This window comes from Lactuca sativa, chromosome 4 (assembly GCF_002870075.4).
Source record: "Lactuca sativa cultivar Salinas chromosome 4, Lsat_Salinas_v11, whole genome shotgun sequence".
Classification (NCBI taxonomy): Eukaryota; Viridiplantae; Streptophyta; class Magnoliopsida; order Asterales; family Asteraceae; genus Lactuca; species Lactuca sativa.
Genome location: NC_056626.2, coordinates 378,185,850 through 378,205,743, shown reverse-complemented (window position 1 = coordinate 378,205,743; position 19,894 = coordinate 378,185,850).

The following is a 19,894-nucleotide window of genomic DNA, read 5'->3' as shown; positions in this document are numbered from 1 at the left end:
TGGTAAGCATCAAAGAAATCTGAGATACAAGAAAAACCTCTTAGAGAGAAAACAGTTTTGGAATTCTCAAAATCCTGATTTTGTAAGGATTGAAAGGAAGCAAAAATCACAAGAAGACTCAAGGAACCGAAAGGATGGTCTCGGTCCTCCGACCAACATGAACCGAAAGGATGGTTTCGGTCCTTCGACCAACAGGAACCGAAAGGATGGTTTCGCTCCTTCAACTGACAACAACCGAAAGGGTAGTTTCGGTCCCTCGACTGAAAACAACCGAAGGGCAGTTTCGGTCCATCATCCATGTACAACCGAAAGAGCGGTTTCGGTCCCTCATCCTACAACAACCGAAAGGGGAGTTTCGGTCCCTCATCCAATGGCAAAAGAAATTGCAATTTTGGTCCTCCTGCCTGCAAGTCTGATCAACAAAACCGGGAATCTAATGTCTCTTCTAAATCCAATTCTCTAAATTCCTGTTCCTCAGCCAAAAACTCCAGTCCTCCTAAATCAACTAAAATTATAGTTTTCACTATTAAAAAATACATGAAACAACGTTGATTAAACGTACATATATGGTTGATATTTCTCTTACTATTCGATGTCCTGTAAAAGGCTCACAAGGACCCAAGAAACTTTGGGTTCCTAAATCTCTTTAATATTTTGCAGGTTATTCGTGATGAGCAGTTTGAAGAAGAATGGTACATCGATAGTGGCTGCTCGCGTCACATGACAGGAAGGAAGGAGGAACTAAGAGAGTTTCGTTCTCTCAAAGATTGTGGTATTGTAAAATATGGCAACAACTCTTTTGGAACTATTAAAGGCTATGGAATGATCACTAATGGCGAGTTCTTCATAAGGAAGGTTGCATATGTTGAAGGGCTCCAACACAATCTCATCAGCGTATCACAGTTGGTGGTTGGTATCGGATTAAAGGTATCATTCAATGATGAAGGCTCAGAAATTGACGAAAAGAGGTCAAACAACATTTTGTTGAAATCAAAGCGAAAAGGGGAAATGTATCCTTTGAACCTCAATCCTATAAGAGGTAAACCAGCAATATGCTTACTCACAAAGGCTCACTCTGATGAAAGCTGGTTATGGCATAGGAGACTTTCTCATCTGAACTTCAAGGACATCAACAAGTTGGTCTTAGGTGATCACGTTCGAGGTCTACCAGTTCTAAAATTTGATAAAGAACATCTCTATGCAGCATGTGAAATGGGAAAGCAGAGTCGGAAGAGTCATCCTTCTATTATCAATACTAAGGTGATAGAACCACTGAAATTACTGCACATTGATCTATGTGGTCCTTTGTCCATCGAAAGCATTGGGGGAAACAAATACATTATGGTAATTGTGGACGATTTCTCGAGGTTTACATGGATTTTCTTTCTCAAGAAAAAGTCTGAAGCTACTCCAAAGCTCATGCTTTTCATTAAACAAATCGAGATGCAACTAAGAAAGGTAGTCCGTAATATAAGGAGTGACAATGGCCTGGAATTCAAGAACAAAGACTTTGAAGGTTTTCTTGTTGAAAAAGGGACGACTCACAATTTCTCAGCTCCCTATACTCCGCAGCAAAATGGCATTGTTGAAAGGAGAAATCGGTCACTATGTGAAGCTGCTCGTACCATGTTATGCTTCGAGTCCGTGCCGTTGTATTTCTGGGCTGATGCAATCGCGGCTGTATGTTATACTCAGAATCGATCATACTTGAATAAACGATTCTCAATTACTCCTTACGAGATCCTGAACAATCAAAAACCAAACGTGAAATTCTTTCATGTGTTTGGTTCAAGATGTTTCATTTTCAACTCCAAAGAGAATCGAAACAAGTTTGATGTTAAGGCAGATGAAGAAATTTTCTTAGGCTACTCCTTGAACTCCAAGGCGTATAGAGTTCTCAATAAACGATCGAAGAAAATTGAAGAAACATACTATGTCACTTTTGACGATAGTTATGTTAAGAAGTTGAAACCAACAGAAGATGCATCACATGACATATTTTCAAAGAATGGTCAGGTTACTATCTCCATCTCGAATCTTTTTGACCAATTCATGCTCTTGTTTGATGAGCCTCAAAAGGCAATTGACTCTAAATCAACTGCAAAAGACAAGAAAGTTGATAATCTGAAAGAGGTTATAGACGATGCTGCTAAGAAGATGGCTGAAACTCAATCCAAACACACCGAAGACACAAACGCAACCGAAACTTCTGGTGACCATCCTACTGTCCAGGGGGAGGGTTGCTCTACTCCTCATGATCAAGGTCCTTCATTCCAGGGGGAGAACTCATCGCCAAATTCATCAAGCTCTACTGAAATTCCAGTCAGTGAAGAATATACAAATGCTAGTCCTGAACGAGGCTTATTCTTCGAGAGGGAGAACACCAATGTGGGTGATGATGACACCATGTCTGAACTAGGGGAAGAAATTAATGTTGAACTGGATCCTATTTATGATCCAAAGTTTCCTCCACTTGTCAAATGGACCAAAGATCATCCGCAAACTCAAATTATTGGGGAACCATCAGAAAACGTGTTAACTCGCTCTCAAATCAAAGTGAAACAGGCTGCACTTTTTTCAAAAGTAGAATTATGCATGTTCAATTCATTCGTTTCTAAAATTGAACTAAAGACTGTCAACTCAGCTCTTGATCATTTAGACTGGGTTCAAGCCATGCAGGATGAGTTAAATGAGTTTGATCAAAACAAGGTATGGCGTCTTATTCCAACTCCTAAGGATGTTTCGGTTTTCGGTCTCAAATGGGTATTCAAAAACAAGATGGACAAAGACGGGAATGTCATTCGTAACAAAGCGAGGCTGGTCGTCAAAGGATATTGTCAGGAAGAGGGAATCGATTATGAAGAAACCTTCGCTCTCGTGGCAAGATTAGAATTTGTTCGTATCTTTCTTGCGTACGCTACTCACAAGAACTTTGAAGTCTATCAAATGGACGTCAAATGTGCTTTCCTCAACGGTGAACTTGAAGAAACCGTATATGTTGAGCAACCACCGGGCTTCGTGAACGAGAAGTATCCTGATCACTATTATATTCTTAACAAAGCTGTATATGGTCTTAAACAGGCTCCCGGAGCATGGTATGAAACTCTCACTCGTTTCTTAAAAATGTCTAAATTCAAACAAGGTTCGGTTGACCCAACCTTCTTTCATAAGCGAGAAGGTAACCACCTTATGATAGTCCAAATTTACGTTGATGACATCATCTTTGGCTCCACGAATCCTAGCTTAACAGCTGAATTCAGAAAGTTGATGGAAACTAAATTTGAGATGAGCTCAATGGGTCCAATTAACTTTTTTTTTTGGATTAAACATTAGACAGGGACCCGAAGCCATTTTTATTAATCAGGAAGCATATACCAAGACTTTGCTAACCAAGTTTGGAATGATGGGAGACTCCAAAGTGAAAGTGCCTATGGCTTTTGGTACTAAACTCACACCATCATTGGAGAAACCAGCAGTTGATGTAACACTTTATCGACAGATGATTGGATCTCTGATGTATCTCACAGCCAGTAGACCTGACATAATGTTTTCTGTTTATTACTGTGCACAATTTCATGCCAACCCATGAGAACCTCATCTCAAGCCGTGAAGAACATATTTCGCTATCTGAAGCGAACCTCCTTTCTCGGCTTATGGTATCCAGCCAACTCAGGATTCTTCGTTCAAGAATTTTCAGATGCAGATCTAGGTTGTTGTGGATTGGATTGTAAAAGCACCACAGGAGGATGTCAATTTCTTGATGGTAAATTAGTCAGTTAGCAATCGAAGAAACAAACCTGTGTTTCGCTATCCACTGTAGAAGCAGAATATATTGTTGCAGCATCCTGTACATCTTAGGTCGTATGGATACAAAGTCAACTCCGGGATTATGGGTTAAACATGATGAAAATCCCACTATATTGTGACTCTGAAAGCGCAATTAGGAATTGTCACAACCCAGTGCAACACTCCAAGACCAAACATATAGCACTGAGATATCACTTCATCAAGGATCACGTCGAAGATGGTAACGTAGAAATTCACTTCGTCAGAAAGACTGATCAATTGGCAGACATATTCACGAAGGCCTTACCTGAAGCAAGCTTCAATAAGATCCTACAAGGCCTAGGAATGATGCAAGCAGAGTCTGTACCGAAATTGCCTTTGCTCTCATAGAGGTAACAAGTGAAATAGAGCGAACCGAAAATAACCGAAATGAACCGAACGTTCAGTCTATTTCGGGTTTGGTGTATTTCGTGTGAAGTTGGTCCATGAACCGAACGTTTGGTCTATTTCGGGTTCGGTCCTTCTGAACTCGCTCGTTTTTTTGGCATTTCAATTGTTCTCTTATGTAAATCTTTTCTTTACTTCTTTTCCACTTATAAAATTCCAAAAATATATTTTTATAAAATTTCTTAAGAAATCAAAAAATATTTTTCTCTTTCGTTTAATCGGTCTACTCTCACAAAATTCAAAATTATATTTTTTTAATTTTTTGTTTAAATATGGCTCTCGATGGCAATGCTAAGGCAAGTAAATGGTTTTCCTAGTTAGGAGTCCTTAGAAGCCTGCTGCTGTATGTTGACTAAAGCCTTGACAGATTTTGAGTGAAGCCTTAATAACATGATATATACCAATCATGTTTTCCCCAATCCAGGTTGTCCGATTCACTCTAATCATGAGCTACCTTACTCTGCTCATATTGAGTTTTGAGTTTTCTGCTTGGTCCTTCTTTTCTTTAATGCAGAGGTACTTTCGCTTCTTATACCATCTCCATCATCTTTCTCCATTATAATTCATTTCATCAATTTAACCTTTGAGACTCTTAGTTTTAACCATTGAGGTTTATGGTTATACCAAGTCTGTGTTCATGATCTTAGTTTCATGCTACTATGTACTAAGTGAAACCTAAAATTCAACACCACTAATGAATTGACGGTGAATTTAAAAATTCAAGATCTTACTTGTTACCCTATGAAATCTCCTTTTTCTTTTGAGTGATCTTTATGGGTTTGCCTTTCACCAACGCTTCTCTAACCCTAAAAGATCCAGTTTTATTTTTTTGAGATTTCCTCTTTCCCTCGTCACTATAAAGTTTATGTCACAAGTACTTCATTCAGTTTCGGTCTTATGTTAAGTATCGAAATTATGAATTGAAGCGAAAGCCACCCTCTTTAAACCTTTAAAAGAAGCCTTTCAAAACTTCTCAAAAAGTTATTGATCGTTATTCAATGGGAAACCAAGCAAGCACTTTAATGTCTCTGTTGACATTGAAGGAAGTGATTTCTGCCCAGACTCAATTGTTTAATGTCAGGTTATGACATCACATATGATCCCCAAAATCTTGTTTTATTTCCATATATTTTACACCCTATGCACGAAATTTTTTAATTTTCCAAATTCTAGTTCTGATTCAGATTGATCATTAAAGCGCTAAAGGCACAGAGACTCAAGCTTCATAAGGAGAAACGATTGGGATAAAGTGGACACTGACTTAGCTGCTATCCAAACGACTTGACGATTTGAAAAAGTGAATTTTATGAAAGGGCGTGTAAAAGGGAAATGTCTTTTCTCTCTCCTGCGTCATCCTCGGCATGCCAACTGTCAACCCATCAACTCAGGCGCTTTTTCTGAGATAGTCCAAGATTTATGCCGGATTTTTCTCTCTCCTCATTGTACATATAAAAGGAATTGGAACGGTACACTCTCCTCCTTTACCACTTCCAAAATTCTCTCAAAGAAACATGGTGATACTCTGCGACTGTTCATCATCTTCTCCCAGCTACTACAATGGCAGATTCCTCATCCGTTCATGATACCTCCGTTCGTCAACCCCTACTCACTATCAAAGCCCAACAGAACCTGATCATTGATCTCACTCCATTCGTATATGAGCCTTATATGCTATATGTGGTCGAGTGTCTCAAATACTCACCACTCGTCGACGCATTAACAAAAGTTGAAGTTGTTCCTATGTCGTTCCTGTCTCATGTCTACTCTACTGCATTCTACAACAAGGCTAATGAAAGAATTCACTTTGAACTTCATGATGAGAAGATCTTTATCTCCAAGAGTCGATTTTGTGCCCTAATTGGTCTTTCTCAAGATCCGTCTCTGGTAAACCATGATTCCATTACCACTGGTCAACTATTCACTATGTTCTATCAAATGGGCTATACCAAAATCCTAACAACTGTCACCAAGTTCAAAAAGTCTTTCCTTCCTCCTCAATGGAATGGCGTTTTCATGCTATTGTTCAAGGGATTGTCTGAGAGGAGCGCTGGTTCTGATGGTGCAAGCAAGTCATTCATGACGGCACTGTATGGGTTGTACAACGGGTTTAACCTCGACTATGGGTCAATAATTTGGCAGCAGGTTGTTCAAAGCCTGGTTTCTTCATCCAGGCATTCTGAGATTTCATGTGGGGGTTTTTGGTCTCTCATCACCCAATGGGCAATGGATCGTCATCTTGTCCCAATAATGGCGGATTCCTTGCTCTCCTCTATTGCCACTTTTCACACGACGAAAATCATCGTCACTGATCCAACAAAATTTTCCTACATCGGACCTATTCCTGAAACTATGCTAGGTCGTATTTCAGCGTCGAGTAATGTTCTTCAACAGTACAGGAAGCGTCCTTCTGTTGCTCCAAGAGAGCTTACGTCGGCAATGCTTCGTTCCATTAAACAGGCTGATAAGCCAGCCAAGAGGGGTAAGAAGCCTGAAACATGGAAGGAGGGACCGGTCACAAAACCAACCAAGGGGCAGACCCCTAAGAAGTGAAAAACTGATAAAGCTGCTCCTTCTCAACCTCAACCCAAAATGTAGAAGAAGCCCTCTAGGAGACTTATTCTTCAATCCTCCAGTGATTCGGATTCAGAATATGTTCCTCCTACGCAGAAGAACGCACTTCCTTCAGAATCTGAGAGCGAAAGCTCTGATGAAGAGGCTTCGGGCCGAGGGGATACTCCACCTCGCTCCCCTACTCCAAAAATTCCGGTTCGTTCTTTTCCTCCTTCACCTCCACCTGTTACCATTCCAGCTTCTATCCCTCATATCTCTCCAATAACCATTTCTCAACCCTTAACTACAATTCCCATTCCCACTCCAATTTTCACAGATACAACTTCTACCACAACTACAAGACCTACCTTTAATGTTCCCAATCCACCTGTAACCGAACCTCCTGTAATAGCCGAACCTCCACCTTCTTCAAAACCCTTATCTCTAACACCTTCTGCTGAAACCACCCCTATTTTAGGCGGTGAGGACATGGAATTCGATTCCACATACTTCAGTCCTTATCGCGTACAGGGTGAGGATGATGACGATGAGCCTATCACCAAACGTCATCTCAAAGCGGTAAACAACAAGCTTGATCAACTGCTTTCCTCCTCTTCCTCTGGAGCTTATTCAGACGCTGAATTAAAAGCCTTGTTCTCTTCGGTCGTTGCCGAACATAGTGCCTCATTATCTGCTGCAACCAAGGCTATTGAAGCCTCCACTTCCCAATGTCAACAGGCCTCTCTTGTTGTTGATGCCTTTACTAAGGAGTGCAAGGAAGCGACCGCAAAAGTCAATAAACTAGTTTCACAGGCTCACTTGTTTCTAGATTCCTTGCAGGCTGCTGCTGCCAAGAATGTTGAAACTGTCAACACTTCAGTAGAGAATCTTCAAAAGACTTTTCAATCTGAGTGCTCCAACATTGCAGCGGCACGCCATGCCATTGAACAAGCCAATGAATCGCTCCATGCTAATGTCAATGAACGCTTAACTCAACTGGAAGCAGACTTAGCTATGGAAAATCGGATTATGGATGAGCTCGACAGACGTACATCCCAACTTAAACTGCAAACACACAAGCTGCAAACTGCTAATGCTAAGAGTAATGACCTCAAGTCAGAAAGGGAGGTTATCCTTAGTTCTGCTGCAGATGTTCACTCCATCCTTCTTCATCTTATTGAAGGTCATGATCCCCTTATCACTATCACTGTCAGAAGGCATTTGGTAGACAAGCTCTGACCGGCACTGGACGTTCTCAGCCGTATCGAGGGTGTTCCGGTGACTAGGGTCCAACCGCAACAATGGGGAGAGAAAGAGTCAAAGTAACCTCCTCCTTCTAGCTCAAAACCAGCTGCTGAACCGAAGGGAAATGAAGCTTCGGTCGGTAACAAAGATAAGAAGAAGAAGAAGATTGGTGAACACGATACAGACAACGAAGATGATGTATATGTCGAGATTCCCAAGAAGCCTGTCCCGAAGGATAACACTTCTAAAAAACAAACTGGAGAAATCACCATGAAGCAGCGAGCTGAGCTAGAACAAAAGCGAAATGAAAACGTCTATGTTTCCTGTATGGACAAAAGATTCGCTTCAAAGGTGTGTAATTGACGAGCCAACTATTATCTGGCTCGAGCCAATAATGTCCTTTGGCCTTGAGAACTCCAAGGATGCACATTTCGACATGCCAATCACTCGAAAGGCATTCATCTTCCACTGCTTCAACTCGATTGTTGCCATTCCATCTCCTGATCCAAAGGTAGATAGGGATCTTATGGAGTTTTACTTTGAGTTTGCTCAACCCCAATACCTGACCTAGAGCTCAAAGAAGATAACTACAGTCAAGGTGATGAAGCCCTATTCAGCAGGGAATTTTATTAATGTCAAATTCAGGGTGACTCGAGGAACCGAAGGCTCAGTCTACCATCTTACCCTTGCTGATCTACCAAACCTCAACCCCTATGACTGGATACTCCTCAACAACATTCTTCTATCGAATCCTCAGGGGTATCAGCCAATAATCGATCATGTCAAGCGTATGCTTGTTTGCTACATACATGAGGTAGCGAAGATGGACCAGGAGATTGCCTCTGCATGTAATAGCAATGTACTTTCGTTATGCAATGTTAAACAAGTTATGTTGTATTCACTTCATTTATTTATCATAATATTCTGTTAAAATAAATTGTATTCTTTTCATTTTTAATGGTGTATTATCTGGTGCAATTAAAAGAATAGATGACAAAAAGGGCAATGAACGACCCCTAGTTATAACTGTAACACATTATTTTTCTTTTATGACTATATTTACATTTAGACACATATAATAGCTGTAAACGTAATTAAATGCTACCTACACACACAATATTTGTTTATTCTTAATGCCAATTCATAATATTTTGACACACATAATAAAAGGTAAATGACCATAAGTAACCAATACTAACTTCTTTTAATTTCTTGCGTAAACTAAATATAACTAGTACAGAACCGCGCTATGGACACACAAATATTTAGTGTGACCATTTATATCACCTTTTAGCTACTTTGTCTGTTATGTGGCTAAAAAGGCACCAGGTTATAGACACACAGAGAACTAACTCATGTGACGATACTTTTATCTACTGTCTCTCATAAAAAAAGTATGACAATCTTAATCCATACATGTGGCTGATTGTGACCTATGATCTCGGTTTCCGAGTGTGACTAATGTTTGTCACATTTGGTATAATTAAGTGTGGTAAAAGTGTTGATTGTCTATTTAACGGCCATACATTCTAATTTAAATGTATCCAAAAACAGTCTATAAATTTTTGTAGTGACCTTTGGCCACACTTTTAAGAAAAAGTGTCACAGACCGTTTTTCGGAAAGTGTGACCGTAGGTCATTTTTGTACTAGTGGTACCGATCTATCAAGTACAAGAATCAGAAAACCTAGATCAGGATTGGTGTCTCAACTGGTCATGTCCAAGGTCCACTAATTTCCGCAAAACTGGTTCGGTCCAAGAGCCGATCCGGTCCGGTCCTTTTAGGTTCGGTCCAAATGCTCACTCCTAGTCCCAAAAACTTACATAATAGTGTAACGCTCTAAAAATTCCAACCAATTTAAACTTTCCAAAAACAACCCAATTTCATTAATTCATTACAAAAGGTTTTCAATACTTTTATTATCAGAGTATTTCCCAGAACCATAACATAACACATAAACATGAGGAGCAGTACGATCACGCATTTGCCTTGCCATGGTCTGCTGAAGTACCTAAAACATTTAAAACACAACTGTAAGCCCGAAAGATTAGTGAGATACCCCCAAAATACCAACCATATATACCATACACACAACATATCATAACATAACAGCCATGCACTTCGGGTCTACTGTGTAACTGGTCCGCCGCACCAGCCTACAGTCCACCTGGTCCACCCTCTGAGTCTAGCCATATACATCGAGTCTACAGTGTGACTGGTCCGCCCACACCGGGCCTTCAATCCACCTAGTCCACTCTCTGAGTCTATAGTATGACTGGTCTGCCCGCATCGGGCCTTCAGTCGGCCTGGTCCACTCTCCATGACTCGGCACGTGTGGTCCGCCCTCACGATGCCTACAGCCTCTCCGGACCGCTCGCTGTGCCTTCGGGATAACCGGTCCGCCCTGGGTATGTTGGCCTACAGCACAAAGCAGGACCCGCCTCAACCCAACCCTATTCCAACAACCATGTGCACATAAACATACAATCATATAACAATTCACATCCAATCAAACCGATCTAGCAGATCACATAACATAACATCATCCTAACCAGGATACCGACCTAACCGGTCACTAGCATAGCATCATCCTATATACCAGAGTACCGACCTTAACCAAGTCTCTAACATATACCATCCTAACTACCAGGATGCAAGCATAGAAAAGCAATAACATAACAACGATACCCGGATTACAATCCGATAAAGGGCCGACCTTGGTGCCTTAGACCCTGTCGATATAGTGAGGATAACTTACCTCGCAACTACTGGATGAAGAGATAAGATCACGCTGCTCCAACCTCCGACACGAACTCCACCACTAATCAATACCAAATGACTGAACTCAATAAATACAAATAATTACCAAAATACCCTTGGAAGTCAACTGGTCAACTCTTGGTCAATGTCAAAGTCCTCGGTCAAAGTCAGACTTCCTAACTGACTCTACTCACCGAGTCAGCCCACCAACTTATCGAGTCCCTAGGCTCTGAAAACTCCCAAATGGCGACCCAACTCGCCGAGTCGCCCCAAGACTCGCCGAGTCCCACAAACTTTGAGTCACTTCCTGCTCAACTCACCGAATCGTCCCTCGACTCACCGATTCACCGCTCAACCAAAAAGATTAGGACTTCGTGACTAGAGTTGCCGCGTCCAAGGCAATCTTCATCAGACTCGCTGAGTTGTTCTTCTAACTCGTCAAATTCCTGCCTTTCTTCATCTAACTCGCCGAGTACACCCATGTGACTCGTCGAGTACCTCTAGTTCTTAATCCATATAGTGGCTTTCTAAGCCATGCAGGGACTCCCAACCATAGATCCAACCTCTTACAACCTTCCCCACACGTAAAGGTGCAAACTTTACGTGAAACCATGGGTAAATAAGCCCAAAATACTCTAGGGCTAAGGCTTAAGGCAAATAGACTTCACCAACCACTCTAGGACAGCACCTTCACAACAAATAGGATCATTACAAGCTTGGATCTGAAGCTTCAACTTTAGATCTAGCTGTTGGAATAGTGTCTAAGGCTGCAACTATATTAGGCAAGTATTTGACCCGGTTGTGCATGGTCCTTTTGGGTTGCCTTCACCATAGCAACTTGATAGGATGATTTATTAAGAGAGAGTAAATACTATTAGTATATTATGGGAATAATATAAAGAATAATATAATGTTATTTGATTAATATAAGTCATAGAATTAATTGGAATTAATTTGGTGACTTAAAGAGATTAATTAAATAAGAGGGTATAAACTGTCAATTCTTTGATAGTTAAACTTTAGACTGTAAATCCATATAGATATGGATTGGACAGATTCTAGAAGCTAAAGGATAGCTCAAATCGTCCAAGAGTTATCTAAGGAATGGATTTGGATAACTTTAAGAGAAGATTATCCAATTAGGGTTTAGGTTGTAACCCTTAAGGAGTCTACAAGTATAAATAGACCCTATGGCATAAGGAAATCGGCACTTCATCTAAAGTATAGAAACCCTGGCCGATTTCCTCCCCTCTCCTCTCTCCCAAAGCATCCTCCTTGCTATTTGGTGTTTGTAAGCCATTAGAGGAGTGACAATTATGACTCTAGAAGCTCCAAGACAACAAGATCAACAAGGAATTCAAAGGTATGATTCTAGATATGTTTCAATATTGTTATTACACCTAAATAGTCATTAGAAGTCTTGGATTCAAAGCATGTTTAATTAGAAAGCCTAGATCGAAGCATTAGGGTTTTGCATGCGCACATAGGAAAGTTCTTATGGCTAAAACCCATCAGTTGTATCAGAGCCTAGCTTGGTTTTCATTAAATTGATGATTATTTGTTTGAAACTAAACTGCAAAATTCGATTTTTGTGTTTCTGAGTCATGGACTCGGCGAGTTCCATAGTGGACTCGGCAAGTTGGCTTGACTCGGCGAGTCCCTTGGTGCACTCGGTGAGTCCAAGCGTCAGGAATGGCCAGATTCGGGATTTCTTCATGATTACCTTATGGAAACTTACCTTAATCATATTAGATCAACGCTAATCAGATTTTTTGATATATATGACTATTATCTTGATCTAATTAAAGATATTTATCAACTAATAAAATATTTAATTCCTTATATGATAATTAATTAATTATTTTGATTAATTTGGTAATTATCTTGCAAGAAATCTTGAATAAATCAAATATAGATAATTAGTAAATTAATTGTTAATTAAAATTATTTGTTATTTGATACTTCATGTTTTAAACGTTTAAAACTTGTCCTCAAGTTTTGAAATTTATATTTTGTGATTAAAAGTTTTAATTTAGACAATTTAAATTTCAAACCCTAGATTTTAAAAGGTTTAAAATACAACCCTATACTAATATAATATTACAAGATTAATATATATATATATATATATATATATATATATATATATATATATATATATATATATATATATATATATATGTATGTATGTATAACTAAAATGCTAGTCTTACCGTTAGTAGGCCTCATTCATGAAGCCGATCTATAAGGTGGGTATAAGGTTGCGGCCTATAAAATGGCGCTTAATGGGTGTACACTCACACCCACCGCTTGCTTGATTGGTGGAGGGTCGTTAGCCGAACGGGTAGGATAGGGCAACCTCATCCTCTCATTAAAAGTATAATAAGTATTACAAAGTAACTACACATATTTTAAAATTCCCAATCTTAGTTACTTTAGAAAAAAGTGAATTGATGCAATCCCATGAAATTACACTTTACACCCTTGCTAAGAAGTTAGCGGAGCGTGTGTGGTTTACCGGAACACTAATTGGTTCTAAGCAAAGGTGGCAAAGGGTGATTCATTGTTTATCATAGTTCAATGGAGCGTGTGTGGTTTACCGGCACATCAAATAGGTGATCGTTACAATGAAGGCACAATGTGAATTTGCATGGTAATTCACACCCGCTTTGTGATCCTCGGTATCCCAGTCACAAACTAGAGGGGCATATCGAGATTTAAACATGCCATTGAATAGTTTCAATGAATCTCATCCGATCCTAGGAATTCTCAATACATTTAGGACTAATAGTTAGGTTTTATGGTGGAGAATTAGTGAATCGTCATTCACTTACCTTCAATCTATTTGGATGTTAGATTACGGCATCCCTTTTCTAATATGTAAATATTGTTGTTGGATCCTAGCCCTAATTTTTCTTATTGGGTGATAATTAGGGATTCATATTCTAATCTATCTTTGTCCTTTCTATTTGTAGATGTAGAACGCAAACAACGCTGCTACTAGTTCTTTCACGTTGATGAGCCTTTGCCAAAAGGTCACCTTCGATGGAACGAACTTTAGCGAATGGATAAGATACATTTGCACCATTGCTCGCTATGAGGATAAGGAGTATGTCGTCGATGAGAAGCTCGAGAAGATTAACCCCGAAATCGCTACTCCGGCTGAAATAACCGCTTTTGAAACTCATGAGCGAGATGCAACGAAGGTACATTGCATCATGATAGCCACCATGAACTCCGAATTCCAAAAGTCCTACGAGGACATGTACCCGTACGAGATGCATCAAGACTTATTGGAGAGATACCACCAAAACACGAGACAAGAGCGTTATGAGATTTTCACTAACATGATTTCCGCTAAGATGGGTCATGGAGTGTCTCTTACCGTGCACCTGCAAAAGATGCAAAGGTATGTCGACCGCCTTCGCAAGTTAAATGTTGACTTTGGGGAAGACTTGGCGATCGACATGGTGCTGCACTCTTTGCCTCCGATGTACAATCAATTTAGGATGACCTACCACATTAACAAAGAGGAGGTCACCCTAAGCAAACTCCAAGGTCTCTTGTGGGTCACTGAGAGCAACTTCAAAGACAATTCTGTTGCACCAACTCCCAATCCACCCTTTGCTCCTGTCTTGGCTATTGGTCAAGGAAAGGGAAAGAAGAGGAAGGCTTCGTCTAAGAACTATCGCAAGGTTAAAGCCTGAGATGGTGCCTCTTCTAGTGGGACCAAAGTTGATCCCGCTAAGCCCTGCCCTAACCCGAAGGAGGCAGAGTGCCACCACTGCCACAAGATAGGACATTGGAAGAGAAGCTGCCCAGAGTACCTGCAAGCCATCAAGGAAGGAAAGATCAAGCCATCTTTCACAGATATATATACAATTAAATCTAATGATTCTAATCATGCTATTTCTTGGGTTCTTGATACCGGTTGTGGTTATCACATTTGTTCTAATGTGCAGGGACTAAGAAGAAGTAGGGATGTGGAGCAAGGAAGGATCAATCTAATCCTGGGGAACAGAAGATCGTCGCCTGTGACCAAGATTGGAGTGTATTCTTTAGTGCTTAGGAATAATTTATGTTTAGATTTGAACAATTGTTGCTATTCGCCAGAAATGGCTAGAAACATCATTTCATTTCATGGTTTGTTTAGACAAGGTTTTAGATTTTCTTTTAATAATGAGAATGGTTCTATTTTGGCTTATCTAAATGGTGTCTTTTACTTTGAAGCTATACCATGTAATGGAATTTATGAAACTGTTATGATTGTTGATAACTTAGGAAATGATGTTTTGAATATAGATTCTTCCACTAGTATGGATAAAGCATCCTTGTGGCATTGTCGTCTTGGATATGTCAACAAGAAACGCATAGCCCAACTCCAAAAGGATGGAGTGTTGGAGTCATTCGACCATAGGGAAGATGACACATGCGAGTCTTGTTTACTTGGAAAGATGACTAAGTCACCCTTCACAAGTACGTGTGAAAGGGGTGAGGGTCTATTGGACTTCATACATACCGATGTATGTGGACCGTTTAGATCAACCATGAAGGATGGAAACCGCTTCTACGTGACTTTTACCGATGATTATAGTAGATATGGGTATATCTATTTAATCAAGCAAAAGTCAGAAACCTTTGAAAAGTTCAAAGAGTTCAAGAATGAAGTGGAGAATCAATTGGGCAGGAAAATCAAGATGCTTCGATCCGATCGAGGAGGAGAGTACCTAAGTCTTGAATTTCACGATTATCTCAAGGAGTGTGGAATAGTTTCGCAATTGACGCCTCCTAGGACACCACAGTTGAATGGAGTGGCAAAAAGGCGTAATCGAACCTTATTGGATATGGTTCGCTCTATGATGAGTCGTGCTTCACTACCTATATCTTTTTGGGGGTATGCCTTAGAGACTGCCGCCCATATCCTTAACCGAGTCCCTACTAAGAAGGTTGCCAAAACACCTCACGAGATGTGGACAGGGAAAGCTCCCTCGTTGGCACATATCAAGGTTTGGGGTTGCGAGGCTTTCGTAAGACGAGATACTCACGACAAGCTCGAACCTCGAAGTCAGCGATGTATTTTCATCGCCTACCCGCAGACATCCTTTGGATATCTCTTCTATAGACCGAAGGACAATGTTGTCTTTGTTCCGAGGAGAGGAGTTTTCCGAGAGCGAGAACTCATAGGCCAAGGAGATAGTGGGAGGCAAATCGAGCTTGAAGAGATTCAAGAGTCGATAGATGAAGGAACCTCTACCGCTGGCACTCAACCCGAGGAGGAAACTCCGGTTGAACCGATTGACGAATCCTTACCTCTTAGACGTTCTGATAGAGTTAGAATTCTACCCCAGTTTTATGGTTTTCATATTACTACCGAAGGGGACACGTATATTAGTGATGGTACACTAATAAATCTTGATGAACCTAATAGCTATAAAGAAGCCATGGCAGGCTCGGAGTATGCAAAATGGAAAGAGGCAATGGATAGCGAGATCCAATCCATGTATGATAACCAAGTTTGGAAATTGGTGAATTATGTGCCCGGACGTAAGACCGTTGGGTGCAAATGGATCTTCAAGAAGAAGACCGATGATATGTGTATTTTTATATATATTTTTATACACTTTATCTTAATATTTTGGCCTTATTTATTCTATTTTAGAACTAAAAAGTACTCATAATACTTTGAATTATGTTTTGCAGCTATTCGTTGCCGATGAACCACAAAAGAAAAGACTGAAGCAGAAACCGGGCTTAGAAGCTTAAAGAAATCAAAAATGCTGAAGGAGTGACTTACGCCCCGCGTCCAGAGTGATTACGCCCAGCGTAATGACCAAAGCAACTTACGCCCCGCGTAAGGTAATAGTACGCGCCGCGTACACGCTTGCACCCGATAGACTTGATCGCGTGATTATCTTGAGTACGCGCTGCGTAATCTTAAGTACGCCCAGCGTACTTAGGTCGGCCACAAAACTATAAATGTCGATTTTTAGCTAACCAGAAGGGGGGATTCGACTTCTAACCTAATTTAGTCGACAATAACTTATGTTAAGCCGTTTTGAGGGTCTAGAAGGCGGCCGGAAGGCCGTTAAGCTAACGGGAGCAGAGATCGGAAGGATTGGAGAGCGGATACATGTCGATTATCATATGGTTTGCTGACGTGACCATGTTTAGCATTCCATGGTGGTACTTTTCTGTATTTAGTTTCTGATTTAAGGGTAAAAACCTTTTACTTTGTTTATGATTGAATGAAGCTTTGATTATTAGACTAATTGCTATATTAAATAGTTTATTTGTGTTTAATTTATCTTGCCAAGCTTGTTTAAAGATCCTCATGTGTTAATGATGATTATTTTCTGTTAATTGTTAAGTGAATTGAGTTGCTTGAACATCTGCTTGATATGCTTGTCTCTTATGATTTTTGATGACCATCGAGATTATAAGACTAGAAATAACGAATGTGAAACTAGGATTAATTTGAGAATAAGTAAGTTAATGTGTGAGCCTTGTTTGATGACCATCAACAAGAGGTTGATTACATGTCTACATTGATTAACTGTATTTACAAGTCTTGCTTGATACAAACTGAATACTAGGAAGCATGTTAGTTTAATCAACTGATCACTGTTTGAATTAACTTGTTTGCTAAAGGATTAGTTATAGTGAACATGAATCTAATCATTTTAGGAATCGGTGAACATTGAATAAATGAATTTGTGTATGCAATTGTCTATGTTTTTAAAGTGTAATTTATCTAAACCAAAGTACCTGAAGAGATTTGCTTTCGTGTTAGTTTATCGAGAGTTGTTAATTGTTAGTTTGAGATTTATTAAACTATTCCCTTTATTATTTTCGTGTGACCTATAACCTATAATCAAATATATTAAATTAATCCACCGTTCCCTGTGATCGACACCCGACTTACCTAAGCTATACTGTAATCTGACTAGGTACACTGCCTATAAGTGCATAGATAGTCTAAGTTTGTTAGGTTATAAATATTAAAATTAGTGGGTACTTTTCTGCACATCAAGTTTTTGGCGCCGTTGCCGGGGACGGCTTGTCATTAATTAATTTATTTGATTATTCGTTATTTGTTTTTAGTTAGTTTTTATTTTTAGTTTTTATTTTTAGTTTGATTTTCGATGATATCATTTCACTTGTCGGGAAGGTTCTTGTTTTTATTTTGCAGGAATTTGGGATTGTACACATTGCTTGACTTTACTTTTTGCATGGGTTTCGGGAATGAAAGCGACTAGGGAATTCTTGACCTGCTTAGCCTACTACTTTGTTGATTTGTCCAACTCAATCCATGAGGCGTAGTATAGCAAGGCGTATTGTGGTGGTTAAGTGGAAGACCGAGCTCTTGCTGTTCTTGACTAGTTAGGTCACTCCTTGTTCCGCTTTTAGTTAAAGGTGCAAGGAAAACAAAGGAAATATTCTAACGGGTCCCGAAAGTGAGTGTTTTCGCAAACCAATTCTTGCATGCAAAGGTTTTTGATCAACCGTTGTCGTTTGATCTCGACAAAGATAAGTGATTATGACATCTCCGTTTTTTTTATCACTCATCGTGAAGTCATCATTAGCTTAAGAAATTAAAAAGAAAAAAAATAAATAAATAAGTTTTAAGTCCCTAGATGAAATGATTAAAAAGAAAAGGAAATTCAATTAAAAGAAAAAAGGAAATTGTCATTTAAACTTACACCTTGCGTAAGTAGGATTACGCCTTGCGTAATGAGCCCCGAATCGCGAATGAACATTTCAGGGGGATGGGGTTACGCCCCGCGTACCCTTGTGTTACGCCCCGCATACATCAGCGACCAGGTAAATATATCTTGACCCTTTGACTTCGCTGTTATTTTCAAACCCATCTCCTTTACCGCTTACGCTGTGACGGAAGAAGCCTCCAAGATCCTCGATTTTTTTCGTTTCTTCTTAAATCCAACACACAAGTAAGCTTTTCGGTTACTCAATATCATGTATTTCTGTTTCAATCGGTGGAATAAGTTGCATTTAGCTTTTGCTTGAAATCTAGGGTTTATATATTTCTCGAATTAGGGCCGATTTCGCAATTGTATGTGTTGATTAGGGCTTGAATGGACCGGTTTCGGTTAATACACTAAACCCTCGGACCTAATTTCGTCTTAATCCCGTCCCACACCCATCGATTTGACCTCAGGGACGACGCCATGCGTAACCTGCTGACTTCGACTTCTTGACTGATTTTGAGTTCTTTGACTACTTTATGCAGTTTCCCTGATTAAGTGGTTGTTAATAGTTACGAGATTATGGGAATGGATTTCCAAAGATGGTCCCGATTCTATCTTACAGCCTGTGGACCACGACATTTGAAAATTCTGTTGCCCCTGCTGTGTTTATTTTTGATATGGGTTATGATTTTTGCACAAGTAAAGGAACTAGAACACAGAATCGTGCACCTGGACGTACGCCCAGCGTACGCTGGGTGTACGCCCAGCGTAATGTCCCTGCTCAGCTTCAATTTTTTTTGGTTTAAAAATCTATTAATGCTGCCATATTTTGTTGGTTTTGTGTTTTTGTGTTGATATGTGCAGATTATGGCTCGAAGGGCACAAAGAACCAACCCTCCCGAGGATGTGACCGATCATCGTTTTTTACAATTTCCGCAAACGTTGAACGATGCTACCCGGGCGCGTTATGTCACCAACTTGAGCTTGCTTCTCACAAAGGAGATTGATATTGCACCCTCTTTCGACTGGGAGTTGGCTACCAGGACTGGACTTGATGCATTGATCCAGGAGTTTTTGCAATATACACACTCGGACGCGAGTGGTGTGGAATTGTTTGTGTGCCAGGGATGGGCGTGTTTGTTCAGGATCCAGGAGCCTGTGTATCGGGAGTTTTTGCTGGAGTTCTACGCTACAGTTTCCTATGATCCTAGGAAGCCACTCGATGACAGGACAGCCTTTGCTTTCAGACTAGGAGGAGTGAGTCGGGAATGCAGCGTGATAGAGCTTGCGACTCGGGTGGGTATTTACACAGCCGACGAGACGAGGAGTGTCCACTTCCCGGCATTCCTTGCTGACTGTCTCACGAAACAGCCAGCGGACTATACTGAGAACACATTTTG